We start from the raw sequence: 10,045 nt of genomic DNA, 5'->3' as shown, positions 1-10,045 counted from the left end.
ACCTGAGCCGAAGTCAGACACCTAACCCAGTGAGCCACCCAGGTGCCCCGTAGGTCTCTTTTGATTGTCAGTAAACCCACCTCGAGGGGCGCCTGGGTGGCTCAGTTGGCTGAATATCCTGCTCTTGATTTCAGCTCAGGTCATGATCTCACAGTTCCTGGGATGAAGCCCCGCCCACGTCAAGCTCTGTGCCAGTGGTGCGGAGCCTGCTTGGGATTTTCTCTCTCTGCCCCTTCCCCGCTCTCTGTCTCGATGACGAAAAAAGAAAAAAACACACAAAACCAAACCGACTGGAATTGTTATGAGCCAAGCTGCGAATTTGATTGGCTCCTATGTGAGGAAAAGAGTCCAAAAGCAATATAGTTGCAGCCAGGGCTGGATGCAGGGGTTCCACTCTTTAGGTAAGCTGTGTCACAAGGAGGAATCGCCCCCCACCCCACCCCTCCACCCCCCGGCTTCCAACATCTTCAGTTCAAGTCCCAGAGGGACAAAGAATACCTTTCACTGTGGCCAGAGCCCCAGGATTGACTGTGAAGGTATCTGATGGGGTCAGTGGCCTTTCCCTGGGCATGGAAATGGAGTCAGCCCCACCCCAGCCACAGGGGCCTAGAATGGGAGAGTGCCGAGCCCCCTCCCCCCCGCAAGGTAACCCAGCAGGAGGCAGGAAGTGTGGTCTTTTCTAGTCCTGCTAAAAGGAAAGAAAGAGCTTCTTGGAAATCCGGGACGCAGAGAATCCAGTAGCTGCGGATGGCCGTTGGCGTGGAGGGTGTGGAGGAAGGGGTGCACCGAGGTGAGGAACCTGAGCGTTTGGTCGTGAGGTCGATGAGTCCGGGAGGACAGGAATCTGGGGGCCTCATAGCAGAGTCGAGTACGCGGGTGAGGCTCTGGAAGGGAGTGTCTCTTTGGATGTGGGATTCTGCCGAGATCGAAGCTCTCCCTGGAGGCCTGAATGTTCTCCTAGATAGTAGCCTTTACGTAAGTCAGGGTTGCACACTCCAAGCCTCAGGGGGCCGGGCTAATAAGAATGAATAAAGAAAATAAGAGCGACCTAGACCAGGTGAGGGCCGTGGGGGACCCGACGGTGCCTGTCTCACCAAAGGGCCGCGTGAGAATCTGGGCCCGCCGTCGGGCCCGACCTTTGGAGTTGTTGAGAAAGGCCCAACTCCTTCTGGATTTTCATGAAGATTAGGTGGCATTTAATGCCAATTGAAAACAACCACCAGGACCCTGAGCGGGACTAAACAAAATACATCTGTGGCCACAGTTGGTCTGTGGGTCCCCAGCGGGCAGTTGCTTGTGTAAAAGGTTGGGGAGGTGGAGATTCCTGTGGTGACTTTTTTCTCCTTTTCCTCCTGCACCCCACCCTCCGATGACTACCTTCCGAGTTCTTGGGTTTGTCGACGAGCTCGTCCTTTCCTTTACAGAAACGTTTCAGAGATCCGAGAGTAGCAATCATCACTACTTGTCTCCTGGTTTGGTTTACCAAGCGCTGTACCGAACCACCTGGCCTGGTCTCACCTGCTGGCGCTTGTTATCATTTCTGGTTTAGAGAGAAGAAAAATGACCTGCCGTTGTCTGCCCGGCCAGCGAGTGGCCGAGGCAGGACTTGGGGCCAGGGTGTGACTCCGGACCCCGTGTGTTTCCGACTGTAGACACTGGGCCGGCTGCCCGCCAGGGAAGGGTTCGTGTGGATGAAATGTCTTTGGTGCTTGCTGACTTGCTGGGCTAGATGCTTTTGAGTCAAGTCTCTCACGGCCTTCTCCACAGCAACTCCCAGAGGTGATGTGCTTTATTCCTGGTTTCATGATGAGGAAGCGAGGCCTCAGAGAGGTCATCGGGCTAGTTAAGAAGAGCGCTGCCGTTCATCAGAAACCGGGGTTCTGCTTCCAAAGCAGATAGGAGTCCTTCCTTCACGCAGGCAACTCTTTGTTTCAGAGACCCCGTGTTAGAATGCTGTGTGACGACGCTTCCACAAAATCCTGGAAGCTAGGGGTTGGATGTTGCTCTCGTCCGGGGGCTCCTGCCAGGGATGGCCCCCGGGGGGACATTTGGCAATGGCCGGAGACAAACGTTTTTGTGTTTTGTCGTGACTTGGCTCGGGCGTGGGGTGCTCCTGGCATCTGGCGACACAGGCCGGGGATGCTGCTGACCAGCCTACACCGCCCAGGACAGCCTCGCCGCACAGAATTCTCTGGTCCCAAATGTCAAGAGTGGTGAGGTTGGTTGGGAAAGCCTGGTGGAGTCCTTTGAGATTCTGGACACGTGAATCGTGACAACCAAAGGTCCGTGACGTTTGCCTGCAGGGTGAAGGTGCGTTCCGTTTGGTCTGTTTCTTACGTGTGGAAGCATTTCTGACCATCGTTGGCCCGTACTGAACACTCGGGAGTTTTCACGTGGAAACCTGGGCTTCCTGCTGCTTCTCCAATGTTGCAAGACCTAGCGAAGCCTGGCATCGCGCCCTCGCGCAAGGACACGTCGTCGTAGCTGTAGCTGCAGCCGCGTAGGTGCTGTCCCGTCCGGGTGGGGCATCGACCGTCCAGTGTGCCCGGGTCCCTACCTGGCTTGTCCTGCTGTGGTACGTTCCTTGCGGACCCCTCCCTGCTCACGGATCTCTCAAGGACCTTCTCCAGGAGCAGCGGAGTCTCTGCCTCGCGAGGTAGCCCGTTGCGTTAGGGGCAACGCGAGTCAAAGGCATCTCTGCCCGTGAGTCCCAGGGGAGTCCTCCGGTGCCACGACGCCTGCGTCTCTCTTCCGCGAGACGGCCCTTTCTGTATTCGGCGTCGCAAACCGCACACCGTGTCCTCGCTCTCTCAGCGGTAACATTCTCCACCCCTCACCTATTCTACACCCTGACTTCCTCCGCCTTTTCCAGGGGAGGTGGCTGTGCTTGGTTCGCTTCGGTCTGGGTGGATCCCGTCCAGCCTCTGCATAGAGCAGAGGAGGAAAGGAATGTGTTCTCCCCGCGACTTCTGAATCCGAGCTTCCGTGGCCTGGTCATCCACTTTACCTCCTGTGAAATCAAGCAGGGTTGTTTATAGGTGCGTGAAGAAAGCCCACGGTTCACTGAACCAGAATGAACCCTAAACAGATGTGGTCACGTGTGGCCTTATGGCGTTGGTTTTACACGTGAAGGCAGCATGGTATTCTAAGAGGAAATGATGTCTGTGGTCGTGGTTCCCAGTGTGTCCACGGCAGCCCCCTGCCCCTGAGATTGGACACGGGTGTATGGGATAGGGTCCCAGAGTCAGTACGCACACCACGCAGTCTTGTCGGACTGGCGATGTCTGGCCTTTATCATTCTGTTTCTGTGTCTCAAGTGTAGGCAGATGCCCTCGTAATCAATCCAAGTATAGATCCACGTACAAATATCATTACGCTCCTACCTGCCGTGTGTGTCTATTTGCTTCAACGTGGATGTGAAAAGTACAGCAGGCCCACGGTCCTTTTTCCAAAACCCTAGGGGCCAGATGCGTTTTGGAATTCAGACGTTTTCAGGTTTTATTTCATTTTTTTTTAATTTCTTTTTTTTTTCTTTTTCTTTTGTTTTACGTTTATTGGTTTTTGAGACAGAGAGAGACTGAGCATGAACGGGGGAGGGTCAGAGAGAGGGAGACACACAACCCGAAACAGGCTCCAGGCTCTGAGCCGTCAGCACAGGGCCCGTCGCCAGGCTCGAACTCAAGGACCGCGAGCGAGATCGTGACCCGAGCCGAAGTGGGACGCTCAACCGACCGAGCCAGCCAGGTGCCCCATAAGTAGCCACTGTTTTCAGTTATATTTCTATCCGTAGAAACCCTGCTACCCTTAAAACACCTGGGATCCCAACAAATTTAAAGACGGTAAATATTTTGCTCTTTCTTCTAGATTTGGCTGATAGGTTCTGTTCAGCGCCGGTTTCAATGTCCTCTCAGCCACCTTTCCCTTGACCTTGAAGGGGACATGTTTTACCTTGTTATGCACAGGGCACCCAAACCCTTCTGCTATCACATGTCATCTTTGCAGGCAGGCAGGATCTTCACTTACCGGGAGCACAGGTATGACCTCGCATGTCTGACATCCTACCGTGAGGACATTTGTCGGACACGTTTGTTGAGGACATACGAGTCTCAAATCTTTGCGTATGTTGGGGGTTCTGGAGGCAACATATTCCTTGTTGATAAATTTTACGTCAGCCCATTTATGCTGTGACTTGTAAATCAGACCACATGGAGTGGGCCTCCACCCAAACAAAGCGGTTGGGGAATACTCTCCTCCCATGTAGACAAATATATGGATACGTCTTCCTTTGGCCACAGCCTCCAAACCCACCAGTGTCTACCCTGGTCAGAAGTAACCACTGTTTTGGGGTGCCTTGGTGGCTCGGTCAAGTGTAAGCGTCTGACTTTGGCTCAGGTTGTGGTCTCGTGCCTTGCGAACTTGTGGCTCGTGACCTCTCAGCTCTTGAGTTCAAGCCCCCCCTCTGTCAGCGCAGAACCTGCTTCAGGTCCTCTTTCTCCCTCTCTCTCATTCACTCTCTCTCTCTCTCTGCCCCTCCCCCATTTTCACTCTCAAACAAGAAAAATAAACATCAAAAAATTGTTGCAAACAAGAGAAGTAGCCAGTTTTTTTTTAATTAAAAAAAAATTTTTTTTTAACGTGTATTCATTTTTGCGAGACAGAGACAGAGCATGGGCGGGGAAGGGGCAGAGAGAGAGAGGGAGACACAGGATCTGAAGCAGGCTCCAGGCTTCCAGCTGTCTGCACGGAACCGGACGCGGGGCTCAAACTCACAAACTGCCAGATCATGACCTGAGCCGAAGTTGGACGCTCAACCGACGGAGCCACCCAGGCGCCCCTAAATGTTTTTTTATGTTTATTCATTTTTGAAAGACAGAGAGCACAAGCAGGGGTGGGGCGGAGAGAGAGGGGGACACAGAATCCGAAGCAGGCTCCAAGCTCCGAGCCGGCAGCACAGAGCCCAGCGCGCAGCTACAAGTCAGGAACCGCGAGATCACGAACCGCCGCCCCCTCCCACCGGTGCGCGGCCTAGCCGGGGCCGGGAGTCGGGATCCGCGGTGGCGCCGGGACGCGGGGCTCCGCGAGCTCGGCGGAGCGGGCGGGGAGGGGGGCGGAGGGGTCTCGGGCGGCGGGGAGCCAGGCCGCGCGCCGCGCCCGAGCCAGGCGCTCCTCTACCAGCCCGGCCCCGCGCGGCCCCCCCCCCCCCCCCCCCGGCGGGCTGAGCCGCTGGAAGTGACGCGCGGTGAGGGCGGGGCTCCGGCCCGGGAGCAGACGCCGCCGCCGCCGCCGCAGACACCGCCGCCTCAGACGCCGCTCAGCCGCCGAAGCAGCCGCCGCCGCCGCACCCGCCGCCGAAACAGCCGCCGCAGCCGCCGCAGTACGACCCGCAGCCGGCGCGGCCGCCGCCGCCGCTCAGCCGCCGCAGCGGCCGCAGTAGCAGCCGCAGCCGGCGCAGTAGCAGCCGCAGCAGGCGCGGCCGCCGCCGCCGCCGCCTCTCAGCCGCCGCAGGCGCCGCAGTAGCAGCCGCAGCCGGCGCAGCAGCCGCAGCAGCCGCAGCCGCCGCAGTAGCAGCCGCAACAGGCGCGGCCGCCGCCGCTCAGCCGCCGCAGCCGCCGCAGTAGCAGCCGCAGCCGGCGCAGCCGCCGCAGCCGCCGCAGTGGCAGCCGCAGCCGGCGTGGCCGCCGTCGCCGCTGCCGCTCAGCCGCCGCAGTAGCAGCCGCCGCAGTAGCAGCCGCAGCTGCTCAGCCGCCGCAGCCGCCGCAGTAGCAGCCGCAGCCGGCACAGCCGCCGCCGCAGCAGCAGCCGCAGGCGTAGCAGCAAGCCGCGGCCGCCGCCGCTGCCGCCGCTGCCGCCTCGGCCCGGAAGCGAAGTAGACGCGCAAGGCCCGAGCCCCGCGGGCCGCCGCTGCCGCTGCCCTTGAACCGCGTGAAGCAGCTCGCCAAGCAGACCGTGGGCAGGTGAGTGAGCCGTGCCGGGCCGGCCGGGAGCGCGCGGGCCGGGGACCGGGGGTCGGGGTCGTGGCTGGGGCCGAGGCGGGCCCGCTGCCCCGCGGGGCCCCGCGCTCAGGCCCGGCCGCCCGCCGGGTCCGCTGCGGGCCAGGGACGAGGGCTGCGCCACGCAGCGGCCTGTCGCCCAGCTCAGGGCCGCCGCCTGAGCCCCCGGGAACGGTGGGGCGGGCCGGCCTCCCGGGACGCCCCACGCGCGGGTCCCCGCCGCCCATTGTCCCGGCCCCGCTGAGCATCGTCCTCTGGGGTCTGGACCCAAGCTTTCCCCGGGCCTCCCCCCGTCTCCCGGGGCTTTGCCTTGGGCGAAAACTCGGCTAACCGGTGTGCCCGAGGCCGGGCGGGCGCGGTGCTCTGGGGGGCGGCATTCTCAGCCTTTCTGGGTCGCCCGGCCGCTGCCCACCGACCGTCCACCTCCAAGTGCCTGAGGGCATTCAATAAGTAAGGGGCGATCAGAGCCCATCGGAGCCGCTTAGTGAGACTCAGGACTCCCTTGGAGGCACTTTGGAGGGTGTGCCGTCTCCCAACCGTGGCCCCTGTGGTTGCTCAAGTTCTTGACCTGTAGACATTTGGAACCGGGAGGAAAGAATTGTGGAAAGGCCTTGGGCAAATGGAAAAACAAAAAGAGGAGGGGCTCTCAAAACAGCTTTTCTCACTTTGGATTGGGGAGCAAATCCTTCTCCAGGTTTCTCTGGTATCGCTTTAATGCTTGACAGGAAACGATCGATTATGAAATGACAGAAGAGACCGGACTTTGTAGTGGTTTTGAGAGCCTCTGGAGGTTGATCATCGTGTGCTGTGTTCTCTGGGGTAAATCTTTCAAGGTCTTTCAGGGCAGTGAGCTGTCCTGTCCCCGCTGACTGTTTATTCTGAGAAGGGGTATGAAAGTGTGACTTTTACATCGCTTTTTCTTCGTCTTTGTTTTCAACAGTTGAGTAAAAGGGGGCGTTTGGTTTGGCCACAGCACGTGGGGACGCTTCTTTTCTGTGTGTGTCTGAAAATACTTTTACTTCCCCTGGAGCTTTCTGTATTTGCCTTTTACACTTTCGTTCCCCCCCCCCCCCCGCCAAGGTTCTGCTTAGTTTTGTTCAATTTCGTTGCTACCCCCACCCTATTATCTCCGTGTGCACTTATCCTGTTTCCAGAGTGGATCCCTGTCCCTAGAGCCTAGCAGTGCCTACGTTTCTGTCATTTGTAGGAAAATGATAGAAATAATGAGTGCCAAGAGGAAGGCAGACGGAATAGTCGTGTGGCCCAAAGCTTCAACCAGGCATCTGTGAATGAGTTACAAGATAACTCCTTAGGAGTTTTCTCCGTCCCCCCCCACCCCCACCCCCTTAGCATTCTCAGTAACATGCATTGTGAAATCAGTATTTAGTGACGCTGAAGAGACATGTGTCACATTGTCGTTCTGGTCAGTTTGTACATCTCATGAGGAAAGGGGTGTTTGCTCTGTTTGCACAAAGTTCTGAGACTTTTCAAGCTATCAAGCCACTCAGGGTCTCTTTGGCTCCGGCTTCCTCTGTGGCAGCTTCTCTCTTCACGCTGCCGAATTACAGCCATGTGTGCCTCCTTTCGGTTGCCAGAGGCCGCCGAACCTTCTTCCCTGTTAGCCTCTACCTGGAAGTCTCCAAAGCTCCATTCACCTCACCTGCCCTAGACCTGCCTCCTACTCATTCTTTCGGTGTCCAGGCAAAGGTCACTGCCTCTAAAAGACCTTCTGTGATGCTCCAACGTGGATTGGGAGTCCCTGTCCTGGCCACTTACGTACGTCCGCATAGCACCTGTTTTTCTATAATGCAAGGCCTGTTTACTTGTTGGTATTCTCCATTAGACTGAACGCCTTGAGAGTCCTTGCCGTCTTTCTGTTTCATTGGCCAGCTCTGCTGTGGCTCCTGTCATAAGGTCGATTCTCCAGAAACATTTGTCAGTCTAGCACACATCTAGATCGTACCAGATCGCTCCGGTGGTGTGAGCCCAAGAATGGGAAAATGAAAGCTGGATAGAGTAAATGGTGATTCGTGCTAGCAGTGTAATTCTGGCCCTGACCTTTGACTCTGTTTGAAAATCTTTCTTGCTACATGCCAGTGGAAGCAGCAGCTGTTACAGAGCTATTAGGGGTGTAGCCATTTCTGCTCCCAAAGCCAAAACTGTTTCCTGGGGAAGCTTTGGCTTTACTGCTGCTGACTCCCTCGATAAGTTTGTATTTTTTCCACGTCAAGAATGACGAAGGACTAGGGAGGAAAAAGGGAGGTGAGAGAGAGCCTAGAATTGTAATTGTGTGTTATTGGCGTAGGCATCGGGATTGGGATTTGGGGGGTATTGGGGTCCAGAGGAAAGCTAGAAAGCAGAGAAGTTACCTTCCCCCCCCCCCCCGCCGCAGCCAAGAGTGATATTCTGTGTGTGAGTGGCTCGCCCATTGTGTCTGTTACGGATGCACAGAGTTCTGAATGGTGTCTTGCGAGGAAATATTCTCTTCCGAACAATGAGGACCTCGTGAGTCACCCCACCGTGAGGTTCTGTGGGATGGACATGTGGGAGAATTCGTAATGGGTAGAAGAAGTGAGTTCTCATGATGCAGTTTGTGGACAATGGGTGCATGAGTCTGTTTCGGAAGATGGTTTGTGTATCACAGGCGCGAGGACGATGCAGTGGTCTCTTGAGTGGGGTATCCCAAAGAAGAGAATTACGATGGTTGATTCATGCGTTCAAGAGACCCTTATCGAGCCCAAATTATGTGCCGTTGTGGAAAGTAGAAAAGAATCCAAGTGAATACAAACGCAGCTTCTGCCCTGAAGGGGCTCCACAGACTTGTGGAAGAGGTAGGCAAGCAAAAATGATTATACACCGTGAGGTAAGTCCTCCTTACAGAGGGATGGCGAACACACTAAGGGAAACTCTACTCTTACTGGAAGGAGAGAGGTAACACAACACAACAAAACAAAAAAAAAGAAACGGGAGAAAATTTGACCAGAGCCTTTCCCCTCCATCTTTCAACACTCTTTCAAACTTCTGCTGTATTGAGTAGGTCCCTTTTTTTTTTTTTTTTTTTTTTTAATATTTATTTTTGAGAGAAAGGGTAGACAGAACATGAGCGGGGGAGAGGCAGAGAGAGAGGGAAACACAGAATCCGAAGCAGGCTCCAGGCTCCGATATGTCAGCACAGAGCCTGACGCGGGCCTCAAACCCACGAACCGAGAGATCCTGACCTGAGCCGAAGTCAGACACCTAACCCAGTGAGCCACCCAGGTGCCCCGTAGGTCTCTTTTGATTGTCAGTAAACCCACCTCGAGGGGCGCCTGGGTGGCTCAGTTGGCTGAATATCCTGCTCTTGATTTCAGCTCAGGTCATGATCTCACAGTTCCTGGGATGAAGCCCCGCCCACGTCAAGCTCTGTGCCAGTGGTGCGGAGCCTGCTTGGGATTTTCTCTCTCTGCCCCTTCCCCGCTCTCTGTCTCGATGACGAAAAAAGAAAAAAACACACAAAACCAAACCGACTGGAATTGTTATGAGCCAAGCTGCGAATTTGATTGGCTCCTATGTGAGGAAAAGAGTCCAAAAGCAATATAGTTGCAGCCAGGGCTGGATGCAGGGGTTCCACTCTTTAGGTAAGCTGTGTCACAAGGAGGAATCGCCCCCCACCCCACCCCTCCACCCCCCGGCTTCCAACATCTTCAGTTCAAGTCCCAGAGGGACAAAGAATACCTTTCACTGTGGCCAGAGCCCCAGGATTGACTGTGAAGGTATCTGATGGGGTCAGTGGCCTTTCCCTGGGCATGGAAATGGAGTCAGCCCCACCCCAGCCACAGGGGCCTAGAATGGGAGAGTGCCGAGCCCCCTCCCCCCCCGCAAGGTAACCCAGCAGGAAGCAGGAAGTGTGGTCTTTTCTAGTCCTGCTAAAAGGAAAGAAAGAGCTTCTTGGAAATCCGGGACGCAGAGAATCCAGTAGCTGCGGATGGCCGTTGGCGTGGAGGGTGTGGAGGAAGGGGTGCACCGAGGTGAGGAACCTGAGCGTTTGGTCGTGAGGTCGATGAGTCCGGGAGGAC

Source organism: Neofelis nebulosa, chromosome 18 (genome assembly GCF_028018385.1).
Source record: "Neofelis nebulosa isolate mNeoNeb1 chromosome 18, mNeoNeb1.pri, whole genome shotgun sequence".
Lineage (NCBI taxonomy): Eukaryota > Metazoa > Chordata > Mammalia > Carnivora > Felidae > Neofelis > Neofelis nebulosa.
The sequence above is the reverse complement of the archived record's forward strand: the minus strand, read 5'-3'. Positions refer to the sequence as shown.